Source organism: Gambusia affinis, linkage group LG15 (assembly GCF_019740435.1).
Source record: "Gambusia affinis linkage group LG15, SWU_Gaff_1.0, whole genome shotgun sequence".
Lineage (NCBI taxonomy): Eukaryota > Metazoa > Chordata > Actinopteri > Cyprinodontiformes > Poeciliidae > Gambusia > Gambusia affinis.
In genome coordinates, this window is record NC_057882.1 from 5,529,075 (window position 1) to 5,547,055 (window position 17,981).

Sequence of the window (17,981 nt, forward strand, 5' to 3'; positions counted from 1 at the left end):
TTCTTTAGGGTTCCTTCAGAGTTCATCACTTTATTCATCCATCCATCATTTTTTCCATCCTTTCACCTTTCCGACTGTTTGATTATCTATCCGATCGTCCTTCCATCTGTCTATTCATTTGATCGTCCATCTATCTGTTTGTCTGTTTATGTCTATTTGTCAATCAGTTCATTTGTCCAACTATCCATTCATTCATTCATTGGTCCACCTATTGCTCTGTTCATCCGTCCATCTCTCCATTTAACTGTCTATTGTTCCTCCATCCATTCTTTTGTCCATCTCCATCCATTTATCTAACCATTCGTTCGTCATCCATCTGTCCATCCATTAATCGTTTTGTCCTTCTGTGTTGTTGACTATCTGTCCGTCCATTTGTCCTTCCAGTCATAACCATTGTTGTAACTCTATTTCTGTCTCTCCATCCACCCAGTTTCTTCTCCAGTTTACCGCCTGACTTGAACATTGCCGTCTTCTGTGAACTCATAAAGGATAAACTTTTGTATTTGTTTTGTCTGTAAACTCCACTAATGTGAACATGGAAGAAACATAAAATGTGGAGATGAAAAAGGTTTAGAGAACCTAAGTGACCTTATAGGTTTTACCATGGTGAAACATTTCTTTCTCTTCTTCATCAGACCTGGTGCTTCTTGCTGGTGTTTCTGTGTTTTGTTGGATTATTTGCCTCTCGAGTCACCAACCACATGCAGCTCTTTTTATCACCTTTCAGTTTTTGTGGGCTGATTAGGAGTGCTGTTACTGATGGAAAACGTAGGGCGGTGGACAACTATCAGTTTCTGAGCTCCAGTGACGTTCTTGACTGGTTTAAAAGACATTTGAACACTGGATCTGTGGATGTAGAAACACGTTTATTTGCGTCGCAGTTATTTACAGAGATTCCCCACAAATGCGTAGAGAGGCATGAGAGACAAAAACACTACTAAGTGCACTCTGTGACGTTTTGCCGTAAGCTTTAAATGAGCTGGAGTTGCTGCTTGCTTGTTTGCCTCAGAGAAAGTCTTGCATTTACTCGCCAATTCTGAACAATCCAGTGTTAAAATCCCATGCAAATCTCCTTAAATGCAGCAAAAACACCCAGAAACATGATTTCTTGGAATTGTTCCCCTCAGTTCTCTCTGTTTGCGTTCTCACTCGCAGTCTGAAGAATTAGACTCTTTACACACGTCGTTTTCAAGAAGACAATCAGAAACGATGAGCAGAGTGTATTTTCCTGCCCAGATACGCCTCATTTTCCCAGAGTTTCCAGCTTGAACTACCTTTTCCTACCCCTATAATTCACTCACACTGCTGACACACTTTATGCAGCAATCTGCACTGAAGTCAGGCCAGATTAACTTGACAGTTTAATGCAGGTGGAAACATTAACGTCTCTGATATAAAGCAGTTGTCTGAGGAAATTCAACTCTGAGCACTTACGGCAGGTTTGAAAAGCTTTTGTTTAAAGACAAACACCAGCGGAGTGTTGATTCTGCTTTCAACAAATACCTGAAACCTCCCTCCAGCGGCTGCTGTTTAGAGAAGAACTCCTTTCTATCAGTTGTATTTCTGTTTGGCTTTTCCTCAGCTGGGGGGAGTTGACTGCCCGTCACTCTGAGAACTTAGTAGAGAGTTGGTGAAAATCTATGAATATTACATCTTTTCAGCTGTTGAAGGATTTTTTGTTGAATCTTTTTTAAGACTGGACCCACATCACCACCAACATCTTCTGTCAAATGTTCTGTTGATGTCTTCCTGTAATCTTCTTCTGCGTATTTTATTTTTTTTAAAATCTTTTTTCTTCTGAAGAATTTGCCTGAATGGATGTAACTCTAATCAAACCCTCTACATTGCTGGTTTATTCTATGGTTGGTTGGTTAGTTGTCTGACTGGCCAGACAACTAACCAATCATTTTTGGTTGGTTGGACGTTTTTAAATTTTTTTTTTTGGGGCGACAGGGGCAGAAATTCGTTTTCCAACATTAAATTAAGTATATGAAAGCAATAAATACATTATGCTATTCCACTCTATATCTCTATATCTAATCAATTTCCTTATATTTTGCTTACTCTATGAATTAAAGTGATTGAATCTAAAGTTGAGACGCTTCAGCAGGTCCTAACAGTTGACCTGTGCAGATAATGATGGCGTTGACACAAAGTGAACTGGAGGCTCATAATTACATGATTCGAGGGCGTTTGCAGTGAGCTGTGTTTGTTTGCCAGTAAGTGTTTTGTTTCTGATTATGCTAATACCAGGCATATGGGAGCGCTCAGGATATTTTTCCCCACTTAGCTTGGCTGATGTTGGGAAGCGGGAGCGACATGGCTTCCATTCATGGCGGTAATGAAAGGGGTTCTTGCTTGACTAAGGCTGCGGAGAAGCATGGCATTTGAATTGCTTTGGTTACTTGAACTTTGAGAAGGATTTGGCATGCACGCTCATTCAATGAATAAAAATGATGTGAAGTGAGCGAGGCGAGCAGAAAGCGCCCCGCGCAGCCGTGTTGAGTTGATCAGCGTCGTTTTGATCCCCGGCTTTGTGTCGAAGCGAATTTCCACGCGGCTTCTCCGGCTCTGATGACGTCGGGTCATTACCGGGACGCTTTCGGGTATCGTCAGGTGTAATATTTGTAATAATTTCCTCCGTGAGGTTTGGGGTAAAAGCCTTGTAGGGACAGACTGTCGGTGAAAGCTTGAAAACCTCACCTCTCATCTGCTGTCAAAACCCATTTCCGCTGCGCTCGTCGTGACCTTTCCCGGCACAAACACCAGGACGGGCGCTGCTTTTATTACTGGAGTGATCGGAGGCTTCATGCAGCCAATCACCTGCCATGATTGCCGGTTTTGGCTGAAACCGCCTGTGATTTCTTGTGTATTCAGCGAAGATTGGAGTGAATTGCAGACCTTCGGCCTGATTGGCTGCATTAGCTTCATTTTCTTTGAAAAATATTTCTTTTTCTCTTGTGATTGCAAGATAGCAGAGCCCCAGAGGTTTGTCTGGATTGTTTTCTTGCAGATTGGCACCCAGGAGGGTCTCTGCACGCTTTGCCCACCCACCTCCCCTTCCTAATTCGGAGAAGCCTCATGTACACAGAGAGCCGCAGAAGGAATGAAATAAAGAAGCTGTCCTCGGAGTCAGATCGAACCTCGGCGAGGCTGTTGCACATAGATCATCCCTCAGAGCTGCAAAAACACAGAGGCTTTCACTCTGAGCAAGCCCAGCGAATTCACACAGGGCCTTAAAAGCCATGTAGCCTGTCAGGGTGTATTTATAGAAAGTCCTCCAGGCAGCCATGTCCTGATTGTTGGAAAACAAAATCTAATATTTATACTGTGTCAACAGAACAACGCGGGGACTGCGGGTTGCATGTGGGCAGAGGTTCAGTGGGCGACCTGCTTGTAATTCAGCTGCTGAGTTCCAAAGTCGGGTCTCATCAATTAATTATTGATCTCTATCTGCTCGTCTCACAGGAAGACGCTGTCGTAAAGTACAATTATCACTTTTGGTGCCGCGCGTCAAACTGGAAGCCGCAGGGACAAAATAGTGGAAATAATAAGTGTTATGATTGGAGCCCCTAATATCCGGACTTTAATTACACTAATCTGACTGATTTTACCAGGTTCCCACACAGACCAGGAGTTCAGGATCTACCAGGTTTAGATGAGCAGGAAAATAAAAACTCAGAAAAATGTAAATATTCCTGACCTCATTACAATCCTTTTGGCTACAGACTGTGTCTTTCCTTAGATCCCCACTACTGTCTTTGTTTTTTATTTCCTTCTTTGTGTCCTTCCTTCCTTCCTTCCTTCCTTTTTTCTTTTCTTGTTCCATCTTTATTCTTCCCGTCTTTGCTTCTTTCTTTGAATTCTCTTTTGTCTTGTCTTCCTTTGTATTCTTTTATCCCTCCTTATATCCTTCCTTGGACCCTCACTCCTTTCTATCTCTCTTCTTTCTTTCCTTCCTCCCTTTGTTTCTTTTTTGAGCCTTTTCTTTTTCCATCTATATTATTTCTGCTCTTGCTTCTTTCCTCATTTCCTTCCTTCCTTTTTTGGCCTTCCTTCTTTTGTCACGTTTTTTTCCTCACTTTCATTTTTCTATTATTGTCTCTTTTATTTTGTTCCCTATATCCTTCCTTCCTCCTTTCCTTGAATCCTTCAGTCCTTTCTTGTGCATTTTTCTAAGTCTATTCTTTTGTTCCTTCCCTCTTTCCTTCCTTTCTTCCTGACTGTAGAAATATTTGCCATAATCTGAGTGAACTGTGTTCGTCTGTAGTTTTAAGTGATAAAATAAGAGTGTGGGTTTAATGGTAAGTGACTCCGCCTGAACTCGGACCTCTTGTTGCTTTGTGGTGGTTGTCAGGAATGTGTTTTTGTAATTTACCTCCACCAGCTGCTGTTACCAAACAGTCTGAAGCCCTGCAGGCTCTCCTTCAATGCAGCCAGTGTTTAGCATAATAGGCACTGTAGTGCACTGCCCTGGCGTTTTGCCTCTGTCAGCCCCATTAATCGGGAGTCAAATCACTTCCATTAGATTTCGAGGGTAAAAAGCATTCGACTGGAGGGATTTGCTGAAGCAGGACAGAGAGGGAGGAGGAGTGAAGAAGAAGAAGAAGAAGGAGGGAGAGTAGGAGGGGGGGGAGATATAAAGAGGAGCGTGCAGCAGAGAGAGAATGGCTGGCGCTGATAAGCTGCAGGCGAGGAATACGCAAAGCACCGCAGTATATGGGAATGATGAATCAGGGATAATGGTCACCCTGCGGTGAATCTCGTCATCGTGGGACATTTTCTTCAGAGTCAACATTTACCTGTCACTTCATCTGCATTTAGAGCTGCTATTATGGGCTTTGTTCAGAGGCTGAGCTGTGCAGCTGTGGAGGGGTGAAGAGGTTCGGTGAGGTGGAAGTGGGAGGGGGGCTGCAGATGAATTCACTCACACTGATTGGTGCAGATGGGGTTAAATGGGCCAGGTAGTAATTGTTGGATGAACTAACAAGGTCACTTCCCCTCTGCATGTGTTGACTGTTGTTTTGCTGTAGTTTATTGTAGTTGGATACTTCAGTGGTCCAGTGAGGTCCAGCAAGACGGGCCTGGAGCCACAGGAAGGTCAACCTACAGAACCAGTGAGAGATTTCAGACAGAAACCTGCTGCTTTAGAGCATCAGCTACTGAACATGTCATGATAAGTTTTCTGTTACAGTTTTTTGGTGGAAATCATCATTTAATCTTCAAACAAAAAGGCTTCTGGTGACATCACAGAAGGCATCTTTTAAAGGAGACCTAACTTCACAATTTGCATGTTTTTGTACTATAATTTGGGTCTCAGATGCTTCTAAGAGAAAAACTACCCAGCTGCACCCAGTTGATTTTTGGCAGTAAGTTGATGTTTTTATCAGTGCAGCCAAACAGACGTGGCCTTTCCTCTTTTATGTGTAGTTTCCTCTTGAGTTGTTGAAATCCTTTTCTTTTTACACTCAACGCTGTTTTTTATTTTTAAAACAAAAATAAAAAATCAGGCACAGTGGCCTAACATGAAACGGCTGCTGCTCAAATTGCAACCTGTTGTTGCAAGGCAACCAAAGAGAGAGTTAGTTGATGCCTCCCACCTTGCTAAAGCCTTTCCTCTGCCTTCATTTCCCAGAATGCTGTGCGGTTCTGGATCGGAGTCCAGTGAAATTATTGAATATTGTATCCTTTTGACAATTGATTGTTCTTTTGACAATCATCATGTGTCACAGGTATCAATCACTATAGTTTTGGGGTTTTTTTGCCCGGCCCGTTTTTCCCAGTCGGCCATGTTTGTTTACTCTGAACTCATGTTTGGTCTGGGGAGGCTGTGTGAGATTTCCTGCCCATTTCCTGAAATCTGAATGTTGAGTGAAATCTGTTTGTGTTGCTCCTGCTGTGTCTTCACACCACACATTGTTCTACCAAACCAGTTAAGATTTTTTTTAATTATTATTTTGTATGTGATTTCAGGTTTTGACAATAGGCTGACCGTTTTAAAGTAAAAGCTGCTTGATTCTGAAATTTGAAATTTATTCAAAACATATTGTTCACCACGTTTACCAACCAACCAACCGGCTCCGTTAGGCGTTTCTTCATTAAAAATATGTTTCTCTGTTTAGATCCCTACCTCACCACCCGGCTGGATATTTATTGTTGGTGTATATTTCTTAGCAGAAACAACCCCCCCTCACTCCTGGATAATACCTTCATATTGACTGTGTCTGTATAAATTCAACACAATATGACATATATGTCCAAGTACACTAACTCACTGTGAAGGGCCTCGTTAGCCTGTGATGGCCGGACTGGTCCTGACCCAAGCTTTTGCCTGGACTCTGAGGCCCCTCATGACTAATGGACAGATTAGACAGGAGCCAGCAACCCCTGTTGAGAGATTATTGGCCGTACACAATGCCCGAACCCCTGCCTGCCTGCCGCACCATCCTGTCTGGCCCGCTGCTTTCACCCAGCCAGGCTTGGCCGGTTGGCGTGATTGACGTCGGAGCAATTGGTCATAGTGGTCCATCTGGGAGCGAGAGCTGGAGGCAGAGCTGTCTGACCTCCGACTGAGAGATTCCAGAGCTGGCATCCGACGTGAAGGGAGCTTAAGAACTTATTAGAGGGGTATTACATCTAAACACAGACACAACAGTTATTAAGACAACACTATCTGGGGAACAAAGCAGGAGATTAAAGACCCATCCCATTACATCTGGGTCACAAAGGGCCTCTTTTCACCCCAGTAATCCGGAAACTATCTCACACTGCTGCCTCACAGCGAGGTGGAAAATGTTTTCTTGGATAGTGTCCTTGCTGTGGTCCTGCTGATGGTTGAGGCCAGAGAGGTAATATAACAGTCAGTTTTCCCCCATTATAAGTTCCCATAAGAGTTTAGTGGAGCAGACCTTTCAGTCCTGGTTCATACGCTGCAGAAACCAAGTTGTTCCGCCGCGCTTTATAGGTCATTACCAAAGCGCGGCACTAACAGATTTCCTTGGCAGTACAATCTTGTATTGCATAGCAGCCAACACATCACTGGCTGTTTTGATTTCTTGCCTCTGTGCCTCCGGACACAGCTGAAGGCCCGTCTTCCAGCGGGGGTAATAAGAGCTGAATGCATTAACCTTGTTTTCATTTACTCCCCGTGGAGACGCCATACAGCGCGCGGCCACTGAGAAATTCCTCTTCCGCTCTGGCAGCGTAGTTCATCACTGCTGGCACTTCCTGTTAAATTCAGGGACCTTTTCATGACCTGCCTCTCTGGTCCTGGGAGGCTGGTGGCTGAGGTGACTCCAGGATCTGCTTGTGGATTGGGAGCTCCTCAGGCCTCGATCTTTGCCTCGGGCTGCCATGTTGGGCCCTTTCAGGCCTCTCAGTTTGGGGCTGCCAATGAAAATCCAGAAGGTTTTTAAATTGGAATGGCTTCACCTCGGATGTGCTGCTTTATTGTCGCCAGAGAGTTTATTTTCTCTGCTAAGGTAGGCTTCCCAGCAATGAAAGACAGGTTGCACTATTTAAATCTTTTTCGGCTCTTTTTCCCTAAACGGCTTGAAATTGAACAGATAGCAGCCAGCATGAAGGCATGTCAGAAAGTGAAACACAGATACAGCGCTTTGCAGATTGAGGTAGTTGATCCACATTGCATCAGCCAGAAGGTTCACTCTCGCCTTATGTTGGGGATTTACTTGCCACTCCTCACACTCATTATCTCAGATGGCAATTCCTGCGCTATCGTCGAAAAATCCAACTGAACAATGAAAACGACATTTTCTGACGTCTGTTTACCTACAGAGCTCAGAATGAGATGATTTATTAAACGTTGTTGCTTTCTCTGCACAAGTAACCCATCTTTCTTGCTTCCTTTCATTTCATAACCTTGATTTTAAGCATACCATAATGTCCAGACTATTGAGCGTATAAGATGCTCCCACTAATTAAAGAAAAATTTTGCATATATGTGCCACACATGTCTATAGGCTGCAGCTGTCCACACTGTAACATGATTACTATTGCACAAAATGATTACTATTTTTTTTTTCTTTTAATGATATGTGTAACGGTATCATACACAAATATGTACCGTGAATGTTTTCTCCAAACAGTGCTGCTAGAAAATAAATTCAGTAGCCTACTAGGAAAGTTCACCAGCTGTTTCCATGACAAATGTGTGCAAAATTGTTGATATTCTGCAAATGTCAATAAAACTAATGCTGTACGTAGTAACACTGCAGTATGCGAAAATATAATCAAATGTGGCTTCAAAATGAAATTAAAGATCACTAAAACTGCATCATGTAACCAAAACAAAATGTAATGAAATCCACAAACACGTTTTGAAATACTTTCTGCCGCAATATTATTAGGTTTTGTGCCAATTACTACAAAATATGAAGGCAGCTCTTTTTTAGAAATGATAATATATCAATGTGGCACAATGTCATAAACAATCACAAACTGTTTCTGTTCATATTAATTATTACGCTTCAAAAAACGATCATGTTGTAGATCCTATTTAAATGGAAAAACTTTGGTCAACAAATACTGAACTTTTGGACATTTACTTTCTGACTCGTAGCCAGAACTCTCGGTTTTAACCTGCATGTTGCTCAAGACAAAGCGATTCAAAATGTGTTCAATGATTTTGTCAATTATCACACAATGTGGTTTTAATTATTGTTTTATTACATTTTAAAGCCTGATCATATTGCATTAGTTATAATTTTCTAAGGAATGAATGTGGATAAGTTTGTTCATGAGCCAACTCATTATAAATCATGGTGGTTGCAGATATATGACCCGTCATATTCATATCTCAGCCTCAACAGTAGCACTTTTCCTAGTCACCAGGAGACGTTGGGGTCTTACTGAGGCGTTGGCGCGACGGGCTCATTATACTGGGATTCCTCTACATGTGCTGCGTTTTTGGAAACTTGTCGGATGTTTCACAGAAGAGCTTCCGGATTGGCTGGTTTGCAAATGCCAGACAACAGTGTGCCCAGCAGCATTGCTCCAAGGTGGTTGAATTTCTCAAACTGAATGTTCTTATTTCAACATGCTTCATGAAAAAAAATCCACATGTAGTCAAATTGTACACAAGTCATTTGTAGGTACATTCAGCACCTGCCCCGTCCCCATTGGTGAAGCTAGTGGGACAGTTCGGTCAGCATTTGTCATTTCATGAATAAGGAACAGCTGTGCTTTAAAGTATCTCATTTAATTTGGATCTTTCTGGGACTATGAGAGGGAACCAGAGGAAACCCATACATTTACAGACCTGCAGCTTTAAAAACAGAACAACTAAACAGGATCACAGTGGGATTTATGTGAACTCAAAACAATTACAAAAAAATAAAAACCCAACAATGATTTGCCTTATTGGTTTAGTTTTTCTGTTGTTCTCCAGTTTGTGAAGCCTACGTTCTCTTGGCTGTGAGTTTGTATTTAGTGAGGTTCTTGCTTCCAGTTGTATTGCAGAGAATTGCACCTGAGAGCCTCAGCGGCATGCACAGCAGGAGCCAGTAATATGGAAATCGAGCAGCACCTTCATGCTCAGAAATGCCCCGTTAAATAAATCAGAAGCAGAACTCATCCGGTGTTTGGACTTTAAAGTTCTTACATAAGATATTTCTGAGGCAATAAATCCCCCTGATTACTGAAACAATCAGTTTCTCTCTGTAGAAGGTGTTCTGTAGGGAGGCTTGGCTGTTTTTAAACACTGCCTGTATATCAAATTGAGTTTAGTGTCAATGTTGTAAGTGGTTGACCTAATTAGCTATGACTGAAGTACTTAGCATTTCATGTTTGGCTTTCTTCTTAATAGTTTAAAAGCTTTGTCTCTTCCTTAAGTTTGCTTGTTCTGCATCGGAGGTATTAGACTTATTACAGCTGCTCTGTGTTAGACTAATGGAGTGCATCAGTGAACCAAAATGAGGAAGGTGAAACATTATTTTCATAGCGTGAAACAACCTTTAATAAAGCAATTGTGTTACGGCGAGAACTGGATGGAAAACTGGTCAATACTCAGTTGGTAAGGAAGTATTTCATACAGTATTTTTGTTGTTGGGGTCATATGTCTATTTATTCAGTGATCTAGCTGCGAAAAGTTTTTGAATTGAAAATGTTCATTTTGTCAGTACATTCTCAATTAAAAGGTGTTTAATTTCAATTAATTAATTAGACTCTGCAATGAACATGACACACTTTTAATAGAGTCCAACCACTAATTGTTACATGTTTATCCGGATCTGAAAAAAAAAAAAATTGTTGAACTTCCAGACTTTTCCTCATTGCTTAGCATTCTCATTTTAAAGTGTTGAATTACTCTACAAAGATGGAAATGATTTAATTCTGCAGCAGAACATTAATAAGCTCAGAAAGTGTCTTCCAACATGCTTAAGAATAAAAATCCCCCAACATCATCTTTATGATATTAAAGAAATGTTTAAACATAAATGAGTGTGAACCATGACTGAAACTGAGAGGCTAACGCTGTGTTTTGGATTATCTCAAGCAGCTCTATAATCCTTGCTGCTTCTGTATGTTTATGCTGAACAGACATTTATACGAAGCTAAAAATCTGTGTACAGTAATAAAAATTATATGGATCCTTGTTTAATCCTCTGAAACATAAAAACAACCGATGCAGTCCTGGAAAAGACAAATGGCTGTGCGCTGGCGGCTTACGTCTGAAGCTCTTCTCCTCATAAAACCGAAAGCAGTAAAATCTGACTTCGATTAGAGAAAACTCTGCTATCCACACGTCGTTCTAACACCGTGTTGTGCCTTTTTAGCGAGTCTGAACACGATTTAGCAGCTTTGCAATCTGGAGACTGAATGATGGGCTCTACATGAGCAGTCCAGACTTCAGTGTTCCTTCCTCCGTCCATGCAGACTAACCCTGCGTGACCCTTGCAGAGGACCACAGCGGGAGTCAGCAGACGGGCTTCCACATAGGGAGCTCCAAGAGGTTACAGGGGCATGACTAAAAAAAACTGGCAAGGATATCATCCCATCTGTTGAGAAATAAGCCAAATCCAATGATTGGCCGTCCAACTGACAGAGACAACATGGGCATGGTAGGTGAAGACGGACCGAGAGCTCGCTGCCAACAGCTGCAGCAGTTCAGGGAGGCCTGTTCAGGCTTTCCATCCGTCCTTCTTCTGCTCTACATGGTTTATTTAAGCCTCACCCTCAGCACAGCAGATTGTATTTATTACATATTTGCATATATATGAGGGTTTCTTTTTTGACAGCTTTTCAAGTGGCACACACTCTTTAGAGATTACATGAGACAGAAGACAACGTGAGAGATGCTGGTCTGTCTGAAGATTGCAGACTGATGGTGAATGTTGTCCTCATGCGAGAATTATGGTTTAAAATGTACAAAATACGACTTTGTGTTCGCACTTGTTTCAACACATTAATTCAAGATTATGGTTATTTTGGGATCTTTTTCTGAAATGCGCATTAAATTTGTCATACACTATTAAGAAATGTTGATCAATGTGTCATTTATCAATTTAATTCAGCTTTGCTCAAGTCCATTGCATTCCTTTTCATTTTTTGCTTGTCTAATTGAAAAAAGAACAATATTCACGTTTAGTGATTTTGCGTTGTAAAAAGATAAAACATGTTCCAATTCTCAAATTTCAAAGAACTTTTCTGCCAAACAGTTTAGCTCGAGTTTACGTCGAGATTGAGAGAAACAAGGTTATTAAGTTTTGCCCAGAATCATTAGAAAACTTTCAAAAAGCTCTAAAGTTTAGCGACTCAAAGGAGAAACAAAGCTAGCATCGTTAGCGACCAACAGCTAGCCAGTCACAGCTAGTATCACCACTAATAGCTTCCTAGTTGCACTCAGCGTTGTTAGCGACCAGCAGCTAGCCAGTCGCAGGTAGCACCGTTAGTGACCGTCTGGCCACTTGAATTTTGTTAGCAGCCAACAGCTATCCAGTCATCGCTAATATTATTTGCAACCAATGACTAGCTGGTCACAGTTACTATTGTAAAAAACCACGGGCTACCCAGTGGCAGCTAACATAACTACTTGGTCATAGAAAACTAACTAGTTTCAACTAGCATCACTAATAATCAGCAGCTAGCCAGAAAGACCTAGCATTTCTATTGACCACTATTAAGTTATGTTTAGAAATCCTTTGTCTGTTTTTTTTTTGTTTTTTTTGTTGTTGTTTTGTTGTTTTTTTGAGTACCCAAAATACAAGTGTTGAGCTTAGGGCTCTTTATAGTTATGGTTCATAATCATTAAAGATACAACTAGAAACAGGATTATAACTATTATGGTTAGAATTGTTGCAATTTTCTTCACTTTTGGTTCCATGACAGCATTAGGAAATATTAATACATTGGAAAATGTGAATAAATAGGGTTAGTGTGTGCCACTTAGTAATACAAATCTCACTTAATAAACTTGCCATATTGAAGAAGTCTATGTAAAAATTGGTAATTTTTATTCATTTATTTTATTAAATAGCACTATTTGTATTTAGGGGGCTCTGATTGATGTGCCATGCAGTAACAGCTAGGCAGCAGCCTAAAAAGTCTGCAAAGGAGTTGTAAATATTTTAATAGTCACTTTTGCAATAAATACTACAAATCACTTCACTCATCACTTCACAAGGTTAATGAGCCTTTTTTTCCTCTCAAGTAAATTGTTTTGCTTCACTCAGTAATCTAAGAGAAAGGTATCCAGTAACTCAATAATCTACAGTTATATCTGCACACATTAAAGTATCCAAATGATCCTGAACTATGTTACTTTCCTCCCAATCTTACCTCTCTGGCAGTAAACATGTCCTGGAAAAGCCCTGTTTAATTCAGCTCAGTGCAGAGATTGATGGATTTCCTTCAGAAAGGTCGTTCAACATGAAATGTGGCAAAAGATTTTTTTTTTTCTCCTTCAGCTGTCTGTAGATTTACAGCGCGCACAAACAAAACGGGAAGGTTGTTAAACAGAGGCAGATGTCAAAGCGTCAGAAATCATACCCAGGTTAGTCGACCAAAGCGAGAAGATGCAGTTAAATGGATGAAACTCTGACTCTCAGATATCCAGTAAACTAAATGTTGGGATCTTAACGTTGAAGGTCCAGTAAAAATACTCAGATTTTACTGCCTGTTGCAAGCTTTCACAGTCATTAATTATAAGCTTGCATGTCAGGTAAATAACCAGAACCAATGGCACCAGCTGATTTGGTTTGATGTCGGCGAAGCCATTTGTCCGGAATCTAATGCGTCCAGTGCATGCTCCGTAGAGAAATGGAACATTAAAACCTTCCTATAACAACTCAATGATGCGTCCCGATATCGGGAAGGATCTCAATCCAGTCGACTGAATTTTATGGTGAAAGAAAATGGTCCATGACAATCGTCTCAAGCCATTTTTTCATCGGCTGGACTCTAAAAAGCAGCTAGCAATAGCTTTTCCATTTTCCAGCTCGGCTTTACTGCTGATCCAGGCCAGAATTTGGCTGATTTTGATATTTTAGCTAAATTCAAAACACGAAATGAGGTCATTGTGAAAAGGATCATGTATTTCTGCAGCTGCTAACAGCCTGATGGTGGCAGATTGATTATTGTCCACCTGTTGGGATTTCTGTAGCGAGAATGGGGAAGAAAATGCCTGAATTTCCTGAAAGGGAAGATGGAAAGGTAGATTGGTGTGGCCTCCCACAACAATGCTGCTCTGGTTTTCACTGTGAGGAGGGACGCCAGCCCAGGAACCATCCCTGCCAATTTACCCATCAGCCTGTGCTCCAGCCCTTATGGGAGGGCTGAAAGAACGAGGCATACATGTATAAATATAAACTGGGCTGCTTCTCGGGATTACCTGGTTTTCAGTCAGACAGGAGGAGGAGCTGGAGCCGGGTAGAAACGATTTTCTTAGCTTTTTCTTATTGCAGGTGAATTTATTCTTATTTTAGTGTACACTGTAGTGAATTTCTAATATTTGTTGTTTTTTCCACAGTGAATTGATTGCAAAGCATACGACTAATTTAAAAAAAAAAAAAATAATCCACATGGGGACAAGCGTTTACATACATTTAAGTTACTGTCATGGCGCATTTATTCATTTCACCGTGATAAAAGAAATTCTTACTTTCCAACCACGTGTTCAGCTTTGGCACGAGCGTTTCCCAGTGTGAGGCAGAGGAATAAGCCCCTGTTAACTTTTACCCCAAATCACTGTTTTTAGAAGACGTGTCTGTCAGAAGCTAAAAACTGAAAATATTCACACGCCCTTCAACGAGTCCTGGCAAACCGCAGCCTTCCTTCGGATCAGGCCTCCGCTGTCCCGAATCCAAGTCATGAGGCTGGCAGCATGATAGATGGTCACACAACCGATTAACCATGTTTTACGCTTGCTTGAATTAGACGGATTGTATTTGTGGGGATTTCTTCACCGTTACCTCTGTCATCACTTTCTCTGCTCCAGTTCAGGACAAACCCAAACTAACTGCTGCGACTCGCATCCAGTGCACGTTGAAATCTTTGAATCGTAGAAGAGCTGAAGTTTCACATCAAAGCGACAGATCGGTGCATCTTTTTTCTACATTTCAAATAATTGGTTTAAGCTGAAACTGCACGTCCCTACCAAATGGACTATGCTGTTTTTCTGCCCTCCCTCTTATAGAACGACGTTATTCTCTTGTAACTTCATCATTAAAGGACATGCCAAGAGTTGACCAACTTTCTCCGTTGAATTTGCTAAAGATCTTTCACAGTTGTGAAGTTTGTTGAAGACCCAAGATAAAAGTGATAAAAACTAGGTTTCTAGCTTCCCTTTGAATTGAGAACGTTGTGCTATTTTACGTTATTCTAAGTGAGAAGGAGAAAGTTAGAAGAAATGAGAGATGACTGAGTGCAGTAGCTTGGAGATCCAACAAACTGGCACTCTGTGGAGCAATGGAAATGCTGTGGGAGGAGTACAGGCTGTTTATGGTTGACCATCGTGGTGAATGAAAACTTTTGCCAAAAACTAAATTAAAAATTCTGGCAGCATTCATGTAGATTTTGTTTCTGCTCCTATTCTGACCAGTATTGTGACGCTATTAACGGCCTATATATATTAGTGAGCATTAATCATAACCAGTTCATGTTTTTCTAACCACATTTGACAAAACATTTCTCCCAGGACACCACCAGCCAGGCCTCTCAAGTCTTGTGTAAATCTTTCATGTCCCTAACTTAAATACTTGTCACTAGACGATTACCTCTGATTTAGTACTTTAAATATTCAGGTTTTAAGGACATGATTCTGTTTGGACTTTAAAGTCAATGTTCCACACCTCTTGGCCTAACATAGTAATTTTTCTCCTGAGTAAATTAAGTGGAGCTACAAAATATTTATTTGAAGTTCAAGTCTTGCTTGCTTCCTGTGTTTTCGGTGAACCGGTCACTCGGCTCGCTTATTTCCCGTCTTGGTTTGATCTGCCGTGGCCTCTGTGTTTCCGCGAGCCCTGTAATCGTGGTTCTGAATGTCAGAGCCTCCTGCGGCGTGGGCAGCCCAGTCAGCGCGGCGGTGCAGAACAATTACCCGCGCGCGTTATTTCGATGTCACTTTTATGTAAAACAGCTTCCCAGCTGACGGCGTTTAACCAGCGGCGTGACTGTCGGCGCTACACCTGAGCCCCGTCGGTGTGTTTTGGGTGGGTGTGCAGCAGATAAGCCCGTCAGCGTGTCGCCTCGCAGAAATAAGACGGTTTTATTTTAAACGCGATTTTGACCTGTGTGTGTGTGTGCGTGGGCGTGGGCGTGTGTGTGTGTGCGTTTGTGTGCGCGTGCGGTGTGCCAGCGCAGCGTAATGCTCTGGTTCCTGCAGCGGCGTGTAAGAGCGATGACATAATCACAGCTCGGTGCAGAACCGCAGCCATGTGGATGAAAGGCTGCGTATCGCTTTTGTTTGCTGTTGCTTTTCATCAGAGTTAAAGGTTAATGGCTTTCAGTGTAGATTGCTTTTTTTGGTGCAATGCTTTATATCCCAGCATAACACGGTAGTTTTATATAATTTGTTGCAACACAGACATTTAACAACAACAGTTTTTCTACCTTTTCTCTTGTTTAATGTCTGTTTTTTTTTTCTTTTTTTTACCTTGATCACCACCATTGGCTCTTATGTTGTTTGGCCAACTATCAACCACTTGTTTATCTAAAGAAGCTGAACTACTATAGGGAACTCTAAGTTTTAGTGGATCTGTTTGTTTTCTGATAAAACTGAAAATGTAAAATAATCAACTGTCAGAATTATAATATTTTTAAATTACGGTTGTGAGCCGCCAAAGCAAATAAATAAATGTCTGTAGCACTCATGGCCTCTGCCTCAGCATGTTGCTGCTGTCGGCTGAGCTGCATGTGCTGTTTGCTCCGTCATGGATTTGCTGCTATCTGCTTTGTGAATCTGGTGCCAGTGGAAGACAATGAGGTGCTCTGGCAGCTGAGCCGGGATTTATTTAGTTTCACAATGAGCAATAAGTCAATTAATCGCATTAAAATGAGGGCAATAAATTTCATTTAGACAAAAACCTGTTGCTTCATTGTTGAAAATCCTTTTGACAAACGCTGCAAATGTTTGACACCAAGCATAATGTCATTTGCACTATCTGTCATGTTTGCCTGTTTTTCCTGTCTAAGCTAAATGATTTTTTTTTGTTTTGTTTTGTTTTTACATCATTTTGATTTTCATAATCCATTTTAGTTATTGTTAGTTCAGTTGTTTTGTTTATTTTAGATTTTTTAAAAGTTTTAAATATCAGTTTTTATTAAATTGTTAAATCTTTGAGTGGGTAAACCTGCATTAATAAGCCTTTAATAAATTATTTGAAAAGGTCTCAAAATAACAATATTACCTTTTATCGCAGTCATCTCTGGGACAATTTATCATCCTGCATGATTTATCGTGACAGGCCTTTTAGTTTCTTTAGACGGTTCTGCTGTTAAAGCTCAGTCCTTCGGTTTACTGCAGTGTAAGTGTTTACTTTGTTGTGCCTGTATCATCTTGCATGTTTTGAACTGAAGTTGTTTTTCTCTGTTTTCTCTCTCTCCCTCTCTAGGTAAGTGAGATTTCCCGTGCTCCATCCTGAAACACACACCTCTCACCCCGCCCATCAGGGAATGCCCCCTGGAGATGCAGGGTGCCGCGGTGATTCATCAGCAGCCGAGCTGGTTAAAAATATTCCTCCTACTCCTTCTCCTCCCTGTGCTCCGTTTGCCTCTGATTGTCAGAAGCTGCTGCTGCTCGCCGCTCAACCAGACCTGCAGTCTGTATCACCGCAGCGTCTCCTAACCTCTCCTCCAAGGTTGTAATGAGCTCTGTTATTGGTTTAACATGCAGCAACGAGGGCTAAATGTTAAGGTGACAGTGTGCTGATCACTGGGTTGTTGGTTTGTCCTTGCCTTACATTGATGCGCAAAACCCAATTAATCATTGTTCTTTATCAGCGCCTTTATTCATTTGGGTCTCTGACAGGGTTTTGTCTTCGACCTTGCTGCCTTCCACGTTGTGTTTTTGTCTCTTTTAAGGCTACCTTTTCAGGTCAGGCACTCATTACGAGACGAGGACATTGTTCTGTTTGAGTTCTCCCAACTTTCACAGAACTCCGACCTTGGCAGCGGACGATAAATAATAATCATCCCATTGTCTCTGATGCAGTTCCCGCTCCGTGTGATTGGCCCACCCCGCCCTCCGCCTCGTCTTCCTTCCAGCCGATGCCGGCCTGAAGTGCGTTTTTATCATCTCCTTCCAGGCGGACCAGATTAATCCAGTGAAATGTGTTTTAGCTAAGTCACTTCTCTGACTGTGGAGGGAAGCGGGTCCATTCTGTGTTTCTGGAATGACAATTAGCCCGGCTTCTTTTCAGAAACGGTGTTTACGCCGCGCAGATCAATCGCTTCGTGGAGCATTGTTTGGGCTTTAACTTTTGAGGTCCTTTTTTCGGGCTTTGGGGATGACGAATTCTCCAGCAACG

At 41.6% G+C, this 17,981-nt stretch overlaps 1 protein-coding gene across 9 annotated transcripts in view; it reads left to right on the forward strand.

The window, feature by feature from the left end:
* The window catches only part of cadm1a (cell adhesion molecule 1a), a 376,486-nt gene that overhangs the window by 61,556 nt on the left and 296,949 nt on the right, over window positions 1-17,981 (forward strand). The window lies entirely within an intron of this gene.